This window comes from Etheostoma spectabile, unplaced genomic scaffold (assembly GCF_008692095.1).
Source record: "Etheostoma spectabile isolate EspeVRDwgs_2016 unplaced genomic scaffold, UIUC_Espe_1.0 scaffold00003540, whole genome shotgun sequence".
NCBI lineage: Eukaryota > Metazoa > Chordata > Actinopteri > Perciformes > Percidae > Etheostoma > Etheostoma spectabile.
In genome coordinates, this window is record NW_022603041.1 from 35,001 (window position 1) to 56,069 (window position 21,069).

The following is a 21,069-nucleotide window of genomic DNA, read 5'->3' on the forward strand; positions in this document are numbered from 1 at the left end:
TACTTAGGCCGGCCCCTCCCCAACCAATTGTCTTGCATGGTGGAACTGAACAAAGGAACAAAAAATTGTAAGTATCAATACAGGGAAAACCATGTTTCAACTTGCAACCTAATAAAATGGAACTGAAACTAACGTGACTGTGTGTTTACTTTACTAATGACCTGTATGGGACAAGTGGTGAGCAAACCCACTTCGTCACACACCCTCCCTCTTAAAACCGTTACTCATCAGAGTCAGCAATGACATTCTTCTTTCCATGTCTGTACCGGACCTGAAAACGATACGGCTTGTAATGGGAAAATTACATTTAACCAATGATTTTCATATTAATTATTCATAATAAGATCTCCAATGCCTCTCAGAGTATATGACTTCTGTATCTGTCATCTGTGTGTGTCTCCTTGATGGGAGACAACTGGGTTTGTTATGACTCCACACCATTTCCTTGAAGAACAGATGACGTGGAGCCTGACAGAAACAGTTGTCTAAAGCGGTGTTTATCATAGCAGGTCCCAGGTCGAGACCGTAGCCCATCCTAGAGACAAGATGTCCTTTTTCAGCTGAGATAGAATGACCGGTCAAGAAACTTGACACACAAGGGGCAGGTTGAGAAATACGTAAGAGCTCCAACTGTCTGCCTAAGGTTCACTAATTGTTGTGTTTGAGATTAAACTGTTTTCCAAACAAGGTTTATTTTCCTCTGGGGGCACTGGATATAAGGAAGTGTATTACTGATTGTATTCACCCGAACTGTTGTCACTCTGTAACTTGCATTGTGAGAGCTGTTCTTGTCATTTTTCCAGGCCTGATTTCAACATCTTTGATGCTGCTGGAATGAAAATTAATAAATAAATTATTTGATATTAGTTAACTATAATGGGATATGTAACTGAAGGAAGAATCACCGGGTCGTCATGGATCTAAGAAGAGGGAGCCAACTCGTGAGGATCTGCACCGCCAGTAAACTGTAATTTTCGAAATATCATCCTTCCCTAAATGCCTTTGCATCTTGGATGCTTTCTGTTGTTTAGACATGGCTACATTCACAAAGTATCCAAAGTGCACAATACTGCACTGTAATCCGTTCAGGTGTTTACACCGAGTTCCTCCAACATGGCCGGGCATCTGGGTTGACACCCAGAGGTGCTGTGGCTTAGTTGGTTAAAGTGCTGTCTAGTAAACAGGTGATCCTGGGTTCAATTCCAACAGCACGTTGTTGTTGCAGAGATTACCTCTGTTTGCATCATTGCTACCCATTAAACCCTGGTTGCAAATGAAAAAGGCATGTTACGTTAACACAGACTAAAGATGATAAATTAAATTCGAGTTTAAGTCACAATATACACAAAGTTCATTCATCAGCCATTTCTGTTCATTTGGCCTAATTATGTTGTTTGTACACTGTGTACACTGTACACTGCAGCCTCTGCTACCTCTTGAGTAAGCCAGAGATCAAGGTTGTCTGATCTGGCCTCTTTTGGCAGGTGATTAACTACGCTGGAAACATTACTGGCCCAGTGGCGCAGCTCCAACCCTCCGGAGGCTCGGAGGACCTGTAGCTTGCTCATTAGCTGTGTGGCATTCCTTGATGTTGGCAGGCTCAGGAGGCAGTTATCCACGGCTCTCGTCAAAGTTTAATGTTTAATGACATCCACCTTAACACAGATAGTGGCAAAATTTCAATCTTAGTATCACTTGATCTCAGTGCTGCATTTGACATGGTTGACCATGACATATTACTAGACCGATTGGAAAACTGGGTAGGACTTTCTGGCTCAGTACTAAAATGGTTTGAATCCAACTTACAGAATAGGGATTACTTTGTGTCAATAGGTAATTATACATCGGAGCATACAAATATGACAAGCGAAGTTCCCCCAGGGTCTATTCAGGGGCCTCTTCTGTTTAACATCTACATGCTCCCACTGGCCCAGATTATGGAGAACAACAAAATAAGTTACCATAGTTATGCGGACGACACACAAATTTACATAACCTTATCGCCAGGGGACTATAGTCCAATACAAAAACTGACTAAGTGCATCGAACAAATTAACGGCTGGATGTGCCAGAAAAAACTGAGGTGGTTGTTTTTGGAGCAAAGAGGAACGATTGAAGGTCTGCGCTCAGCTTCAAACAACAATGTTAAAAACAACAGACAAAGCCAGAAATCTTGGTGTAGTCATGGACTCAGACCTGAATTTTAACAGCCACATTAAGACAATTACAAAGTCAGCCTACTATCACCTTAAGAATGTATCAAGGGTTAAAGGACTTATGTGTCAACAGGATTTGGAAAAACTTGTCCATGCTTTCATCTTCAGAAGACTTTACTACTGTAACGGGGTCTGTACAGGTCTCCCTAAAAAAATCAATCAGACAGCTGCAGCTGATTCAGAACGCTGCTGCTCGAGTCCTCACTAAGACCAAGAGACTGGATCACATCACTCCAGTTCTGAAGTCTTTACACTGGCTTCCTGTGTCTCAAGAATGGATTTCAAAGTACTCTTGCTAGTTTATAAATCACTTAACGTTTAGGTCCAAAATACATTTCTGATCTGCTACTACACTATGAACCACCCAGACCTCTCAGGTCATCTGGGACAGGTCTACTTTCTGTCCCCAGAGTCAGAACTAAACAGGGTGAAGCAGCTTTCAGTTTCTATGCTCCCATATCTGGAATAAAACTCCCAGAAACCTGTAGATCCGCTGCTACTCTCAGTCTTTTAAATCAAGGTTGAAGACCTTTCTTTTTGATGCTGCCTTTCTTAAATGACTGCTCATTTCTTTAATTTCTTATGCTGCACCGGACTTTTTTCTTGTGTTTTATGTGTCTATTTTTTTTTACTGTCTATTCAGTGTTTTACCGGTTTTTAATGCTTATGATTTTTAACTGTTTTACTTTTGTTTTATCTATTTAACTGATTTTGTGTAAAGCACTTTGAATTGCCCTGTTGCTGACATGTGCTATACAAATAAAGCTGCCTTGCCTTGCCTTGCCTTGTGACTTCTTTGCTGGACGCAGAGCTGACAAGGAAACTGTATAGAGGACGTAACATTTTTTTTTTGAAGCACCATTCTTATTTAGAATTAAACTAAACAAGCAAAGAAGACCAACAAACAAGTAAACTCCTTGATTCCAAGGTGAAGGTAGTTGAACTACTAGCAGCTACGGAAATTGTATATGTGAACTATTAGTGTGATTAATGTAGTTCAGTATTCCTCACCCCAAGTGTTTATTCAACAGTTTTGAAAACCTTCAGGTTTTCACGTCTAGAAATAGCTGGATTTCACCTGCACACTGCTACGGCCACATCACCCTGAAAGTGCCGCTCTCGTCTGATCTCGGAAGCCAAGCAGGGTTGGGCCGGCTTAGTACTTGCATGGGAGACCGCCTGGGAATACCTGGTGCTGTAAACTTTCTCATTAGCATAAGGCGCTGTGACTTCTTTGCTGGACGCAGAGCTGACAAGGAAACTGTATAGAGGACGTAACTTTTTTTGAAGCACCATTCTTATTTAGAATTAAACTAAACATGCAAAGAAGACCAAAAAACAAGTCAACTCCTTGATTCCAAGGTGAAGGTAGTTGAACTACTAGCAGCTACGGAAAAATGTATATGTGAACTATTAGTGTGATTACATGTAGTTCAGTATTCCTCAACCCTAACCCTAACCCTAACCCCCCTAACCCTAACCCCTAACCTTAACTCTCCAATCACTAATCTTAACCCTAATCCTAACTCTAACCCTAACCCTAACTTAACAAAACTTAACAATACCTACCCCTAACCTTAACTTTAACCTGAATCCTAAAACTTAATCCTAACCTTTAACCCTAACTCTCCAATCACTAATCTTAACCGTAACCCTAACCCCAATCTTAACACTAACCCCAACCCTAAAACCTAACCTTTTCCTTATCTCTTAACCCTAACCCTAACCTTAACACCAACCCTAGTTCTAAAACCTAAACCTTAACCTTGACCTCCAACCCTAACCCTAACCTTAAACCCAAACCCCTAACCCTAAACTCAACCTCTAACCCTAACCCTAACCCTAACCTTAACATTAACCCCAACCCTAAACCCCAACCTTAACCTTATATCCTTAACTCAACCATAACCCTATCCTTTAATCCAACCCCTAACACCAACCCTAACTCTAAACCTTAAACCTTGACCTCCAACTTAACCCTAACCTTAACACAACCTAACTCTCAAACCTAAACATTAACCTTGACTTCCAACCCTACCCTAATAACCTCTAACCCTAACCCTAACCTCAACATTAACCCCAATTCTAAACCCCAACCTTAACTCATATCCTAACTCTAACCCTTTAACCATAACCCTAACTTAAATCCAACCCCTACACCAACCCTAACTATTAACCCTAAACCTTATACCTTGACCTCCAACCCTAACACCAACCCTAACCAAAACCTATACCTTAAACTTGACCTCTAACCTAAACCTTATAGTCTAGTAGCCAACTAGGTGAACCCGGAAATGTTGAGTACACCAAAGTTTATTGCAGAAATGTGAAGTATGGGTCCCCAGTATACGGAAAATGACGGATGCTAATTTGCATATGTTGAGCAATTTGCATAATTAGCATAATTAGCAATATTAGCTTAATCGTCCAGTTTGACCACATATTTTGCACTGTATGGCCAATTTCTACAATATGTGAGTGGTTTTAGGGGTTTTAGAGGATGCTGATTTCTTTTCGGCTTTTCAGATTTCAAGAGCTAATATTAGTACTTATTGTGATTTATTTTGGTAAGTTCCAATTACTTTCAGGCATAGTATAGGTTATTTTTATGGTTAACACAATCTTACATTCAGAATCATGAGTGCTTGTGAATGTTGATGCATTGTTTTCAGGGTGTACTTAAGCTGAATCCCTCCTGACACTTTGGAATATCCAGTGCTTTGGATAAATGATGAATCTTTTTTGGCTGAATGTTGTACATTTCTGGAGGAAAAAGCTGCAGGTATTTGAAATAATTCTTTGATCTTGCAACTGTACAATGCATATAATGGGGTAGCTATTTAGGACACCCAATCAGATGACATCACCTAAGCCCATCACCATGTGTGATCAACGAACTATGTACAAATATACACTTTATATATGCCATACCAGACAGGCCTGTAAGTCGCTAGGGCAACATCCAAAGGCTGTCCATGTTGGTCCGCAAGTCGCAAGATCCAACAAGGACCCAGTTAAAACTCCGCCAAATGCAAGAATTGAGTCTGGGCCAAACGAGTCAGCCCACCAGACGCAAGGCTAACCAAGAGGGCCTTACCTCCGCACTACACAAAGCACACATTGGCTACCACCTTCAAGCAAAACTGCTATGACTCACAAATTAATTAACAAAAGGCAGCCTCATCAGCCTGATCCACCAGCTGTGGATATCTCCTTATTTTGGATGGGATAAGACTATGGGCCTAAAGGAAGGAGAGGAACTGATTATGCCCACCAGGATTCAAGTCAGTTGTTCCTCCTGTTTTGTTACTTGTCAGCTGTGGTTGCAAAGCCGGGTTGAAACCTTGCACATCAGCAAAGTGCATTGGTACAGCTGTAGGTCTGGCCTGTAGGCATACCAGTTAGTGTTTCTGCAAAGGCAATGATGGTGTGTGCTGCATCATACTTATACAACACCAAGAGCACAAAGAGAGGGATGAAGGGTCTGGAGAAGATGATGACAGAAAAGAAGAGGATAGTAAAGATGGTCTGCTGCTTCCATAGCAGTGCCTGTCGGGGGGACACGTCTTCCATGAAGGCAAGCTAGTGACTTAAGTGCTGGGGACCTTTGGCGCTTTTGGTAAAATTCCATACCTGGCTGCATTCAAGGTTACAAAGTTCCTTGATTGTACAGAGCCAGAAAGAAAGCCCTTGTTGCTTTTGTGATCTGTAACTTTGGGGCTTCTGCCTCTCCAATGCAGTGGAGAAGCTTCCAGGACGACTCTTATGGCATTGAGTGCAGACACCTTCCCTTCCCAACAGGATATGAGGTGGAATCACATCCCGAAAGAGCATGCATGGCCAGAATGGAACCACATTGGTCACCCAGATTCTCTGCAATGGCATTTATGCTGAGAATTGTGCCATTTTATCTGTAGGTTAGTTATTATACCAGCCTTCTAACACCAATAAAGCATAAAGCACAAAGACATCTGTGTCATCACTGAGAATGTGAACAGTTGAAGCCCCATGTCTGACAACATGTAATTATAAGTGATATATCCGCCTCATCATGAGTGGCAATGCTGTCAGCTTTACTGACCATCATGATATATTTCCTACATTGAAAGTACAAGGAGTTTGCTCAGCTTTGTTTGTTGTGCTTGTTTTTCAAGACTTTGTCTCGACTAGGTAGAGGTGTAGTCAATGAGAGCTGTACTCTGTGGAGCTCTGTCCTGCTCTTCTATTCTTCATGGTCCTTTGCAGACACCTGCAAATATCTGTCAAAGACAACAAATGTTTGGGGTGTCGTAACAATTAAGCCGAGTCCTATGCTGGCTGCAAGATGCACCACTGTCCCAGACGATGGCCAAACCACGATAAATGAGCTGGAACGCAATGACAACATCTGGTGGCTGGGTATGGCAGACTGGAACCATGAATTAGCTAAGAGACGGTTAGCCTACCGCGCAAGCTGATGCTAATTTAGCTAACAGCTATTTGACTAATCACTAGCTGACAGTTTGATTCAGCCTAAAATAAACGTATTCAAAGTAAACAGTACGAAAAGCGCTACAGCTAAACAAAGATTTTACAGTAATAATAAAGACCATGTTCGAGTGATTGTATTTTAAATTTCAATTCAATTTTATTTATAGTATCAATTCATAACGAGTTATCTCGAGACACTTTACAGATAGAGTAGTCCCAACAGTTCTAGTAGTTTCCTCCAGAGCAAGCAACAGTGCAACAGTGGCGAGGAAAAACTTCCTTAAATGAGCACAAGTAGAACTGACGTAACAGCTGTTATATATTTCAACAGTTATTTTCAGTTTGAGGGTCTTTTACATGCTTTCTCAGCTGGTGGTTAGCTGAATTAGCTGTCAGCTAAACTACAGTTAGCTTTCCAGTGGCGGTGAACGGACTTTCTTTAACTATCTACGGGAACAGATTGTGCAGTATCGTAAGGTCATAAATCCACGTTCATCATGGTATCATCTGTGCATGCGTGAAACATCTTGCACATGCGCAGGACAGATCGTTTACCAACAAGCTCTGTTGCAGAGCACACAACTTAAGTTATGTTGTACCAAAAATTATTGTTCCTTAAAGTTTTGGTGGTTGTGATTAGCTGTTCGATATGGCTATGAGCTAATAACGGCGGCGTTCTGTTTAAGGATGATATGCTATTTGGTGAAACTACTTTCTTTAATGATTACGTTTTCCATAATAAAAAATGTTTCAACTACTTTAAAACTAGACTATGCTCCCTTGCTTTACTACATACTTATACAACTACAACAGCTAGCTGCCACATCTTATTTGCAGGAAAACATGACCTAACCTCAAAAAAATGTCAACAAATTTAGGTCATCAACATTCACATCAAAGAGCAAGAGTTGAAATGTAAGGTTATAGTGTTTACCATGAAAATAACCTAAACGTCCTGAGTTAATAAAAAATGTGTCTAAATGAATCCAAATTTGTTATAGAATTACCATTTTGAAGTCTGAAAGTGCCAGAATTGAATTTAACGTCCTCTTAAACCTCTTAAATCATTCCAATATTGTAGAAACTGATGGCACAGTGCAAAATCTAGTGTCGAACTGGCCAATTCTGCTAATTCTGAAATGTAAGATTGTGTTTAACATAAAAATAACCTATAATTACGCCTGAAGTAATTGGAACTTACCTAAATAAATCACAATAAGTCCTAAAATTAGCTCTTTGAAATCTCAAAATGCCAGAAAAGAAATCAGCATCCTCTAAAACCACTTACATATTGTAGAAATTGGCCATACAGTGCAAAATATGTGGTCAAACTGGACGATTAAGCTACTAATGCTAATTATGCTAACTATGCAAATTGCTCAACATATGCAAATTAGCATCCGTCATTTTCTGTATACTGGGGACCCATACTTCACATTTCTGCAATAAAACTTTGGTGTACTCAACATTTCCGGGTTCACAATGGGGCTCTATGGGCTGGCTACTAGACTATTAACTCTTAACACTAACCTTAAATCCAAACCCCTAACCCTAACTTAATCTCTAACCCTAACCTTAACCCTAACCCCAACCCTAAACCCAACCTTAACTCTTAACCCTAACCCTAAATCCAACCCCTAACACCAACCCTAACCCTTACAGAGCCTCTGAAGAAGCAATACCATTGCAAAACGTCAGGCTCTTTTCTGCTTGCAGGACAAGTTTTCTCCTTTTTCTTCTCAACTACTCCCCATTTGGGGCAGGTTTTTACCTTTTTAACCCTTTTTTTGTTCTCTTTTTCACAATTTTCTTAAAAGTAACAATTATATTGAGACAGTCTCAAGGCTGCTTGTGGGGGGGCTCTGCCCATAGAGGCCGGCCTCTCAACCACTTTTTGTGCTTCCTGGAGCATACAAAAACGTTTATTCTCTCCTTATGGCACTTTTATTCTTAAGTTTTAATACTTTTAATTGCTACCACCGTAGCACACAGTTGTTTTTAATTCCCCAGGCCTCCTACCTAAGAGGATTGGCCACGACAACGGACCCACCACAACAGGTAAGAGCCCCCCATTATCCAAGCAGTTTTCAGTAGGTCTTTTCTTTTCTTTCAGGGAGGACCTCTCCTGCCAGCGGAAGGGTGAGTCGCCCACGGACTCTACACAACACACACACCACACCAACACAACTGATGTCACTCAACATTCTTCCAACACCTACACATAGGAATAGGAATGGGACATGCCACCCACCCAGGCCCTAACTGGACCCCCAGATCCTCAGACCAGAGCAACCAGTAAAAGATACTTTAAGTTAATACAGGCAGTACATCACAAACAAATCATTGACAAAGCAATAACCACCAACCACTTCCCAGTGGGCATGACAAGGCAAATGTCCAGGCTGACGGAATTCATCAAACCCTCCACACCTTTCGACGACACCGTGAAGAGGTGGAAAACAACACTACAACCTGGATGAGGAACAACATGTACATATTGCAAGAACATTATCAGAACATCATTTCCAGCCTCACCACCACCCCCTCAACTCACTTTCACTACAAATAGCCCTGGGTTGGGCAAGAAAAAGATATGGAGAGCGCTCAGACCAGAAACCCCTCTGATAATCCAACAACTTCTGGACCCATGCCCCTCACAAACAACATCACCTTAACCCCCAGACCAACACTTTCCCTTCTACAGAAAACACGGCAAGTGGCATTGACTCTCCCCCCTCTCCCCCTGATGTGACCAACGAAGAGAATTTCCCCTACTCCCGTCACTCCCCCGCCCAATACATCCACTTACTAACAAACGAACACTTTCTTTAGGACCCAGACCCTCCCTTTTTGAACTCATAAATTACCAACCACCCAGGGTATCCAACGCCCACCACTTCTCCCCACTCCAGGGGGAGTAACACTACACAACAGAAACCAGGTCAGCCCACACAACCCGTACCCCACCCACAACCTCCTCTCAGGTTAACCCTGCCCAAGAGCTTCACAGACCCGGAAACCCACCACCAATCCTGTGCTCCAATTCCCTAGACAGGGACATAGGAACACAAACAGATCCCCATCGGTGCCACCTACCCATCAACGCCTCTACCACAAAGGCAGAAGAAGGTCACCTGGGGCCCCAAGCCAACCATTCAAAACGAACGAACTTCACCTAATCCCTTGATAACACCACTCACATCTTCTTCAGCCACCCAGAATTGCGGCCATCCAAATCAACAACCATCCACTGTTTCACTCCTTAACCCACAAACAATAGACCCCCATCCAACAACCCACTTCTCAGTACTTCCATGGACACCACCCAACTCCAGGACCCAGGCCTAAGATTGAGTAACCTAGAATATATCTCACCTACGAAACCAACTCCTCTCCTCTGCCCCGAGACCATCTCTACAACAGCCCCCATAAAAAAGAAAAATGACATTCATCTGACCGTTGAAGTCCATGCAAAATGGACTGAACGGACCATGCCATACCCCCTCCAACATCTTTTCCAACAACACTCTATAAATCCAATGTTTCCACCATTACCCAGGATCTTATCTCCCCTCTCTCTCAACCGTCAACAGGTGGTGCTGGTGCCAGGGGAACCATGTGCTTGGCGGGGCCAAACCAAGATGCACAGGAAGCATTCTGTGGTGGAGCGGGAACACTCATGATGAAACACACTCAGATGGCTAAAACTGCCAACATTGAGAAAACCCATTCTGAACCCTCACCACAGCAATCTTCACAGACTGCCCCGCCTTGCCATTCCACTCTGGACACCAGCAACCCGGTAACCCAGACCGATGCTCCTGCCTCTATTCCCCCTTCCCCTCTCTTCTGTCCATCCGCATCCCCTCATAACGAAACATTTAAACCTAATTATCACATGGCTCGCCCCACCCGGAAGATCACTGACTGGTCGTTTTAAGGCAAAAAAGAAGTCCTAATTCTCGGCGACTCAAACATTAACAGGATCCCACCTCACTCCAACCCCATGATACAGCTGGACAGTTATCCGGGGGCCAAACTCTACCACTTCATTGAAATCTGTAAGAAAACCACCCCCAATCCACATCCCAATATCGTGATCATATCCGTTGGAATCAACAATAAAGATGAGGACCCCAAGCAAACATCATGTAAGCAACTCAAAATCCTCTACAAACAGGCCACAGAAACATTCACAAATGCAGACATCTGTTTTCCCATCATTAACTTCTCACCTCACCTCACCAGCACACAACAAGGCAATCTCACACTCATCAATAACACCATAGCCACATACTTACCGTTTCTGGCAGAAATACCACACGACACATTTACTACACAATCAGATAACATTCATTGGACGACTACTACAGCACAGACAATTTTCAAGTATTGGTGCGAACAGTTAAATTTATAGACAAACCCAAAACCAACCCGGCCATGGTTTGCACTAATAAAAGCAACCCATCTGATCCCCCACCTGATATCACTACTAAACATGATCTGGACTGGACCTCCTCCTCCAACATCCTAAACTTATCCACACTCTTCAACCCATCACCCATGCAGCTCTCAGTTCTGGAAAAGGGACTCTCCTTCATTCCAAGGCCATCAAAATTCGATTAGGAAGAACTACACAGGGACCTTCACAAATACCACAGACGGATCAAATTAATCGGCCATTTTTACATCCATAACCAACCACACTCAGCTCACCCATTCACTCAACCGTCCAACTGGGAACCACTCCACATCAAGTCAACCCTGCAATTAAAAACTTATCCGGAATAACAAACAGACCCTACGTTCATATCAACCACCACCGGAGGCCCCGATAACCTGTCAGATGACGAACGCCGGGCACTATCACAAATCCGACAAAACCCAAACATAATCATCAAACCGGCCGACAAAGGATCGAAGATCGTCATTATGGACAGAAACCAATACCTCACTGAAGCCAACAGACAACTATCTAACACCGAGCACTACCAACCCATCCAATCAGGCATCCAACCACAAACCCAGGCACAATTGAGGAACATCATCCAAACACTTTACAACAAGAAATTCATCACAGCTAAACAGAGGGATCATCTCTTGGACCAGACCAACCACGCCCTAGATACTTCTACCTTTTACCCAAAATCCATAAAGATCCACACACCTGGACCATTCCCTACACGGTACCCCTGGCAGACCTATAGTTTCCGATTGCAACAGTACATCCTACAACATCTCCACGTACATTGACCACTTCCTTGGACCCCTCTCGACTCAACACCCCAGCTTCATAAAGGACACTTACCATTTTCTGGATATCATCAGACCCATGTTGGTTCCCCACTGTTCCCATCTCTTCACCATTGACATAGACAGTTTATACACCAACATCAACACTGCATCAGGATTACGGGCAGTACAATCAGTTTTCAAAAAACACACCAACCCAGCCAGACCGGATAAAGAAATCATACATCTGGAACTGTGCCTCAACAATAATGACTTTGTATTCAGTAACAAACACTATCTACAGATTCATGGGACAGCTATGGGACAACGGTTTGCGCCATCATATGCCAACATTTACATGAGTGAATGGGAGCGAGAAGCACTAACCAAATGCCCATACCAACCCCTCCTCTACCTCCGCTTCCTGGACGACATATTTGGCATCTGGACATATGACATCACTCTCTTCCCGGACTTCATCAAAACTCTCAACGACCATCACCCCTCTATTAAAGTCAAATACATACTACACCCAGCACAAGTTAACTTCCTAGACACCACAGTGTTCCTACAGTTAATTAATCCATCACAGAGTTGTCTCCTCACAAAAGTCTTCTTCAAACCAATAGATACACATGCCCTTCTCCACAAAAAAAGCTATCATCCCAAACACACATTTAAAGGTATCATCTGTAATGGGAAAATTACATGTAACCAATGATTTTCATATTAATTATTCATAATAATATCTTCAATACCTCTCAGAGTATTTGGTTCCTGTATCTGTCCTCAGTGTGATCTCTTTGTAGGAGACAACTGGATATGTTATGACTTTGCATTTTCCCACCAAGGATAGATGACGTGGAGCCTGACAGAAACAGTTGCCTAGAACGGTGTTTATCATAGCAGGTCCCAGGTCGAGACCAGAGCCTATCCAAGAGACAAGATGTCCTTTTCTAGCTAAGATAGAATGACCGGTCAAGACACTTGGACACACGAGGGACAGATTCAGAAATACGTAAGAGCTCCACTGTCTGCCTGAGGTCCACTGATTGTTATGTTTGAGATTAAACTGGTTTCCAAACAAGGGTTGGTTTCCTCTGGGGGCACTGCATATAAAGAAGTGTATTACTGATTGGTATTCACCAGAATGGTGTAATGTCACCTTGTTACTCTGTTGCATTGTGAACTGCCATTCTCGTCATTTTGTTTGATTGTTCTCTCGAGAAAATAATTAAACTCTTTCACCGAAATCCAAACTTTTAATCCAGTTTCAGCCTGTCTTTATTTTTGTTTCAACAAGTCTCTTCTTCATTCACAAATTCCTCCCTCGCTGAACAGAAACTTCCACAACACATCAAATCCCAAATCATCAGGTTTCACCGCATCTCTTCTCGCCCACAGGACTTTCAGACAGCCATCACTGCCTATTCAAAAGCCTCAGGTCCAGGGGTTACAGTAAAATATTTCTTCGCGCTATTAAGAACAGCACAATATCGCCCTCACCCGCACTAGTTCTGTTCAATCCCCTACAACCCAACCTACACTTCCCAACTCTGCCTACCTTTTGCCTAATCCTAACCCCGGTCTCAACCCCACCTAATCAGGATTACGTCCCACCATCCCCCACTATGACTCCTTCAATCACAACCTGTCTCTCCCCTAACCCTAACCAGGATGTATATCCTAACCCTAACCCTAAGACTACCCCAAGACCTAACCTAACCCAACCGCAACCCCCTACCTGAAGGTGCAACTTGTCCAGAACCCACACAAAAAATTGCCCCACATATCAGTTTCTAGGCCTTCAACCACCCAAAATATCATACCACTTGTATCCACCTATTCTCAGCGCACAACCAGATTACATTTCCATATCAAACAGAACTACACCAGCTTAAAATTGCAACATCAGGCCTTTCAGAACTACAATACCATCTCAGCTTACCGGAAGAACAAAATCTCCAAGCAATATTAGTCCGTTCACAGTACACAGACCACAAACCAGTCACAACCATACAAACACCCTCTATAAAAACCGGAAATTCATTTTAACCTCATGGCCAGACATCCCACCCTGTCTTTCTTTTTTTTTAAATTTTATTTTATTATTCCTTTTACTTACGCATGTTGTGTGTCCCCACCTCCGTCTTCCTGGCTGGGGATTGAACCCTGGTCTCCCGGGGGAGAGACATCGGCGCTTCCTCTACCCTATCTTCTTTCCTTTTCCATTCTATAAGTTCTTAGATTAATTAATTTAATTCACATATATTTAAGCATGTACTTATCTAATTTTTTACTTAATTTATTATTAATTACAGTGTGTTGCATGCCCTACATTGCCTTGTGTACAGTTTTTTAAGCACTTATGTTACCCATTGTCTTTGCATGCTTCTTATTCAAATTTTATGAATTGCTTGTGTTCATATTATGTATCTATTTATTTATTATTCATTATTTATTCCAGTGTGTGGAGTGTGATATGATTTTACTGGCACTTTTATTTGCCTAGCACTTATATTTATTCAACTTTATCAGTGTGCATGCTTATGTGTATTACACTTGTTAACTTAAAACTGGAGCACTTATTTTACTCTTCTTTTAGACCTTTTTATTGTTGTGTGTTTCTATTTTTTATCCTATTATATGTACTTCTTTCCCCATAAAGTAAATTCTATTCCTAACTAAAAAGACACCCTGCTAACCTCATAATTGTACACAAAGGTCCAACGTGGTCCCATGCCAAGCACCACCTTTTGTCTTGCGATCCATTGTTGTCACCATGCCTGGGTCTCGTACCCTGCTTCCCTGGGTCCTGGGGTGACCAGTCCTACCCCTACACCATGAGTCCGTCTGCTAACAGCAGAGAAACAGTCCATCTGTTGAGGTTATTTATTCATTTATTTATTAAAAGTTTTTTTTTTTGGTGCCAAAAAAATTAAAATCCTTACAGTGTAAAGCCTGACCCTAACCCCAACCCTAAACCCAACCTTAACTCTTAACCCTAACCCTAAATCCAACCCCTAACACCAACCCTAACCCTAAAACTTAACCTTTCCCTCCAACCAAAGGCCGCATCCACTCGCCAAAGGTTAGCCAAGCAGCAAATAGCAAATAACCCTAACCCTATTAATTATTTGTAATATCAATATATATGACATTATTATGTATTATTGGCTACTACTAAATGTCATGAGAGCGAAACGTCTTGACTTTTTGGGAAAAAATGCATGTATTTTGTCAACTGTATAAGTTATAATGATTATTTCTTCACAGTGTGACTCCCAAGACATATGAGAAGTGTTTTAGAATGGAAAATGGCTTAGGTTTTACTTATATGTCTGTGATATCGATACATATCTGGAAGATTCATTTATTTATTATTATTTATTTATCTTAAAGGCCCTACAACCATTTTAACATGCAAGTGACCTCACTGCAAATCAAATATTCTAATAGCCCAGTTTGTCCTAAAAAAATGATGTTCATTTCTTGACTGTAGACAACAGGGTTGATGTTTTACAAGCTTTATATAAAATAAATCCAGACGGAAATTAAACTGTAAAAATGGCCTCAGGGCCCAGAGCGTTAATGCAGACACACATCAACTTTCTTTTTGATTAACGCACATACACATCAACTTTCTTTTAGATTAATGTACATCATCTTTCTTTTTGAAAAATTAATGTAATATGTATACTACTTTTTGACACAATTTACACTCTTTGTTAGTAATCACACACAGGTCTGAAAAACACACACATGCTCAGGACCTATTCATGCCTAAATGTAGAAATGTCAGAGCTGGCCAGCACCCTGAGAGGTTGCCTTGCTTAAGAACACCTGGTAGTGCCCAGACATTCTCGTTCCCTACTGACTGAGCTACTGCCACCCCTAAACATCTGACCCCGACGTGATTTGAACACGCAACCTTCTGATCTGGAGTCAGACGCGCTACCATTGCGCCACGAGGTCTACCGATTAATGTATGTACACATTAACTTTCTTTGAGATTAATGCATATACACATCATCACTCTGGAAGCCCCCTAGACATAACAATAGTATCAGGCTTTTCCAGGTCATGCCCTGACATTAAAGTGTAGTCATGACGTCTCTTTTAAAGGCACAGTTTCTAGAAAACTGGCTCTGTGAATTAAGCGTTTTGTTACTTTCACAGTATTTATATTGCACATCAGCCTGGTTTTGAATCAAAGAAAGACACAGACATCTCCATTTTTACAATATAGGACTTTCAAGGGATGTCTTCCGTTTTTCAAAACCTGAACCCCATTTTCCTATGTTTTTGTGTCTAAGTGACTGATAGATAACAATCTTTGACACTGGTGTAGTATTAAGCGAGGTCTGCAGTCGGCAGCGGCGAAACAAGCTACAATATGAGTTAAAGAGGAAAATGTCCAGCTTGTATATACTAGGGATGAGCGAGTACAGCATTATCTGTATCTGTATCTGTTTACCACATGAATTATCTGTATCCGGATCCGTACTCGGACTGGACCGGAAGTGGTTAGATTTAACCCGGAAGTGGGTCGGTTTGTCTTGAAATGGGCGGGGCTTTAACCGGTATGTTATTTAAAGCATGCAATTGATATGGGTTGATCAGAAATTGTTATATTTATTGCTGATTAGAAAACTATTTACATGAGCTTCAGATCAATGGTGTTGTCATGGAAACAAACAAACTATATACAGAACGTTTTGCAACAATGAATACAACACATGCGGTTGCAATTATGAAGTAAAATGTAATGAACAAGAGTTTTCATACTCAATATAACTTTATTTTATTAACTTTAACTTTTTTTACGATCAGTGTGATTTTTTTTGTTTTTGGTTCATTTTTTTTATTTTTTATTTCCACACCAGGTATGTGTGAAATGTGTGTGTGTGTGTGTGTGTGTGTGTGTGTGTGAGTCAGCTGACAGTTAAAAAAAAAAGAATTCTGATGGCAGAGACGCAACGGGAGTTGCATTTAAACCAAGCAGCATGTCTGAAACCCACGTTCACCAGAAATCTACTGGTTACTAAGTAAGGACTACAAACCCCACGTTCACCAGAAATCTACTGGTTACTATGTAAGGACTACAAACCCCACGTTCACCAGAAATCTACTGGTTACTATGTAAGGACTACAAACCGAAGTTAAAAACAAACCTGAAGCTGAAGAAACCCTAAACGTTAACGGAACAGATCCGCAGACCGAATTGACTGACGGAGCAGGAGAGAGAGAGAGAGAGAGAGAGAGAGAGAGAGAGAGAGAGAGCATTTCTCCTTGTTCTGTGTGTGTGTGATTGATCCGAGCGGGTTTGTAGGCGGGGAGGCGCTGTGATTATCACAGAACGCTGCGCGGCCAGTTGAGGAGTTTTATTCAATCCGAGCACGGATATTGACTCGTATTACTCGGATAATACTTGTACTCGGCAAAAGTGCTTTATCCGTACCGGATACTCGTTTCAGCCGGGTACTCGGATCACCCCTAGTATATACCTTCACAAAAGTGCTTGTTTTGCCACTGAGAGGCTATGATTATTATTCTAAATTTTTGACAACTTTATGGAAAGGATTTTAAGGAGGTTGACCTTTCATTTGAAGAGTAAGATTCTTTTTTAAACATAAAAAAATGCTCCTGCTCCTTACCAAATAATACACATTCGGACCACGAAGTGGTGCTACAGTGAGGTCAAACGTATTTTACCTATAACTCCCACATTTGACATTAAAAATTAAAGTCTTTACATCCAAGTTCACAGAATTAAGCTGAGTCTCCAGATATAGGCCACTCAAAGGACTTTTTGCAATATAAGCGTGAAACAACTTTTTTGAAGCAGAAACAGATAGTGGCAGTAAAGTCAGATTTTTTAATAAGTGGAAGAAACAATATGATTATATTATTAGAGTCTACTTGAAGCTTTTTATATTGTCTCTCTCTCTCACACACACACACACACACACACACACACACACTAGGGCTGCACGATATTGAAAAAATGTGATATTGCAATATTGATTATGAATACTGGAATATCGATGTTTTCTGATATGTTTAAACATATGTAAAATTACAAAAAAGATTCATAACAAATTAAACAAGTTTTCTTATAACAAAAGGTTTATTTCTACTGACAGTCTGCCGTTGCGCCACAAGGTCTACTTACTAATGCATATACACATCAACTTTATTTTGGATTAATGCATATACACATCAACTTTCTTTTAAACTGCAGTTCTGGAATGTTAAATTGCAGTTCTAGAATAATAGGTTGAAGTTTTAGAATTTAAACATGCATTGTCACCAGACTTTAGTTTGATCTGAGGAACAGGAGGTCAGCACAGGCCATGATCGTAGGATGCAGGCACATTTTAGTCTGGTAAATTACAGGGATTTATACACTGGGATGGTACTGCTAATCTTGCGATTGACAGATGATCTACCCAATACTGCCACATTATACAGGCATTCCTATTCTCTAAAATACCACCGCCCAACGTGGGGCTCGAACCCACGACCCTGAGATTAAGAGTCTCATGCTCTACCGACTGAGCTAGCCAGGCACTGCACAAGTCTTGAGTTGCGGTCCAAAAATTTCACTTAAAACTTCTGAAATGTTACAGTTCTAGAATGTTACTTGGCAGTTCTAGAATGTTAGGTTGAAGTTCTAGAATGTAAAGATGCAGTTCTAGAAAGTTAAGCTTTCATTCTAGAAATTTGAGCTGCAATTTGGTAAGTTTGTTGTTTGTTCGTGAGTAGTGCTCAAGGGGGTGCTGTGGCTGGTTAAACTGCCTGTTTGGTAAACAGGTGATCATGGGTTGAAATCCCAGCAGGACATTGTTGTTGCAGCGATTACCTCTGTTTGCAAGGAAGGAACAGTGGACGTCAGAAGGCACTGTTGCGGCAGTAGCTGTTGCTCCACGATTCGTGCTGGGCCCTGAAGCGTCCTCCCCAGTCTGGTTCAAATGGTGACTGGTCCACCTGGTGGACCGAGCTTCACTGGCTCCACTTTAATGTTTGTGTTTCTTGTTGTTTTAACAAGTATAATATTACTCAAATGTAATTAGTAATGAGTTATATTATTGTGTTAAAGCAAAAGGAATACATTACTTTATTTGCGTTACTTTTGTAACACGTTACTCCCAATACTGCCAATCAGTACACTGCATGTTTAGCTTATTCAAGGTAAAAGAGAAATTGAGAATTAACATTACACCTGCTAATGGAGGTGCTGTGGCTTAGTTGGTTAAAGTGCCTGTCTAGTAAACAGGAGATCCTGGGTTCAAATCCCAGCAGCACCTTGTTGTTGCAGAGATTACCTCTGTTTGCATCCCATCATCATGTCCACCCAATCCCCCTGCTACCCATTAAACAGATCACTTTGCATTCAGTCTTGTAATCACCATAAAAATTAGGTATCACTGAAATTTGAACTTGTGTTGCTGCAGTCAGAGTATACAGTGCTCATCCTGAATGGGCCAGTATAGTACAGTATAGTATACAATATCAGAATTGCTTGTTGAATGGTCTGTTAGCTTTGGAACCCCCCTTTCCCCACAGCTACCAAATGTCAGATATGGGTGGGGGAGTGGGCACTGTGTCCAACCCTTTCTGTGTAAAAAAAACAACTAAAGAAGTCTCTTGGATGAGAGACAAAACTTCTGCAGAGAACCTTTCACCAAGTCCAGTTGCCCTTGGCCTAGTTGTGATCTTTAGGGGTAATAGCATGGATCAGGAACCAAAACGGACACACCTGGACTCAATGTGGGCCTTGTACGGCAATATTTGACACGTTTAGACCATGAAGACAGTTATCAGTTTACTTCCCATCTGGCAGGTATATCTGTGGACTCAGTTGGACATTTTGAAGATAATTGCACAATGTTGACCCAATTGTCAGTCTATTTCCCATTTGGCAGGGACATTTCTTGATTCAGGTGGACATTGTAGACAGAAACATTGGTGGATCTTGATTCCCACCATGGGATTTAGCCTGTATTGCACATTGGGGTACAAGGTCAATAAGATGCCATTAACATCCCGCGCAATGTATTGCCATTGTCAAGCAAATTGCCACCTAGTGACTTTCTTCCATGTCTCCATGAACGCCCATATGTTTGGGCTGACAATTACAAGAGCAGCCGGAAACCCTAGTCGACCCAGTCCAAACCATCGTGGTAAGCCTCACTTGGTGTCCAAACTAAAATGATACGAGGCTACTTGGTAAACTCCTTACTGATGTTTATATCTGTACTCACAATGCCCTGTTTTTAAAAAAAACAGAAAATCACAAGTGTTACATGTGAATAATCAATGTGTGAGTAACCAGGAAGCTCACATAAAAGATAGTTGCAAGGTCTACCAAATGCTTAACTTTCCAACCCGTGAGCGGTTGGAACCTTGGTTGCCACCTTCCATCAAAATGTCAATCACAGACCTGGGCAGCTATTCCAGAGCAGAGTGGCGCAGCGGAAGCGTGCTGGGCCCATAACCCAGAGGTCGATGGATCGAAACCATCCTCTGCTAATTACTATGCTTTGTATCTATGTTTAATAAAGCATCAGTTTCTGAAATGAAATGGTTCTGCCTAAATACTGGAGCGTAAAACAATAAATATACTACATTACAGCTTCTGCAGCTCTTTTAAAAGACTCTACCATAATACCTGCTTGAAATCAAAGCCATATCAACTGCTTGGAAGGCAGCTATGCTCACCACTATACCACCATTGTTGGACAATATAACGTTCACTGCAAATCTTGCAACACATCTGGTCATTGAGACTGAAAATAAATGCTCAGAGATGCAACAGAGTCTTCCAGTACCTATGAGGTATTACAATATTGTCCATGAAGGCACATCTGCCATAGAAGGATGTGTGACCACCATTAAAGGATGGCTTTCTTTGTCGGCAGGATTCAAACTTGCGAGGGGAGACCCCAATGGATTTCAAGTCCATCGCCTTAACCACTCCGCCACGGCAACCTAAAAAGCAGAGAAAGACCGATTTCCACTAATAGTGATAACCTATTCAAGGCAAGGCAAGGAAGCTTTATTTGTATTGCACCTTTCAGCCATAGGGCAATTCAAAGTGCTTTACACAAAAAGAGTTAAAAAAGAGTTAAAAAATAAAAATAGATAA

The 21,069-nt window shown here is 41.5% G+C and overlaps 4 non-coding genes and 1 pseudogene across 4 annotated transcripts; 3 read left to right on the plus strand and 2 right to left on the minus strand.

The window, feature by feature from the left end:
- The first annotated feature begins 3,302 nt into the window (after nucleotides 1-3,302).
- On the plus strand, nucleotides 3,303-3,420 carry LOC116676624 (uncharacterized; annotated as a pseudogene).
- A 12,401-nt stretch (nucleotides 3,421-15,821) lies between these two features.
- Nucleotides 15,822-15,893, minus strand: trnaw-cca (transfer RNA tryptophan (anticodon CCA)). Its single transcript has one exon. It is a non-coding gene; the product is annotated as a tRNA-Trp (tRNA).
- A 2,524-nt stretch (nucleotides 15,894-18,417) lies between these two features.
- On the minus strand, nucleotides 18,418-18,490 carry trnak-cuu (transfer RNA lysine (anticodon CUU)). Its single transcript has one exon. It is a non-coding gene; the product is annotated as a tRNA-Lys (tRNA).
- Nucleotides 18,491-19,154: 664 nt separating this feature from the next.
- Nucleotides 19,155-19,228, plus strand: trnat-agu (transfer RNA threonine (anticodon AGU)). Its single transcript has one exon. It is a non-coding gene; the product is annotated as a tRNA-Thr (tRNA).
- A 1,153-nt stretch (nucleotides 19,229-20,381) lies between these two features.
- Nucleotides 20,382-20,453, plus strand: trnam-cau (transfer RNA methionine (anticodon CAU)). Its single transcript has one exon. It is a non-coding gene; the product is annotated as a tRNA-Met (tRNA).
- The last annotated feature ends 616 nt before the right edge of the window (nucleotides 20,454-21,069 follow it).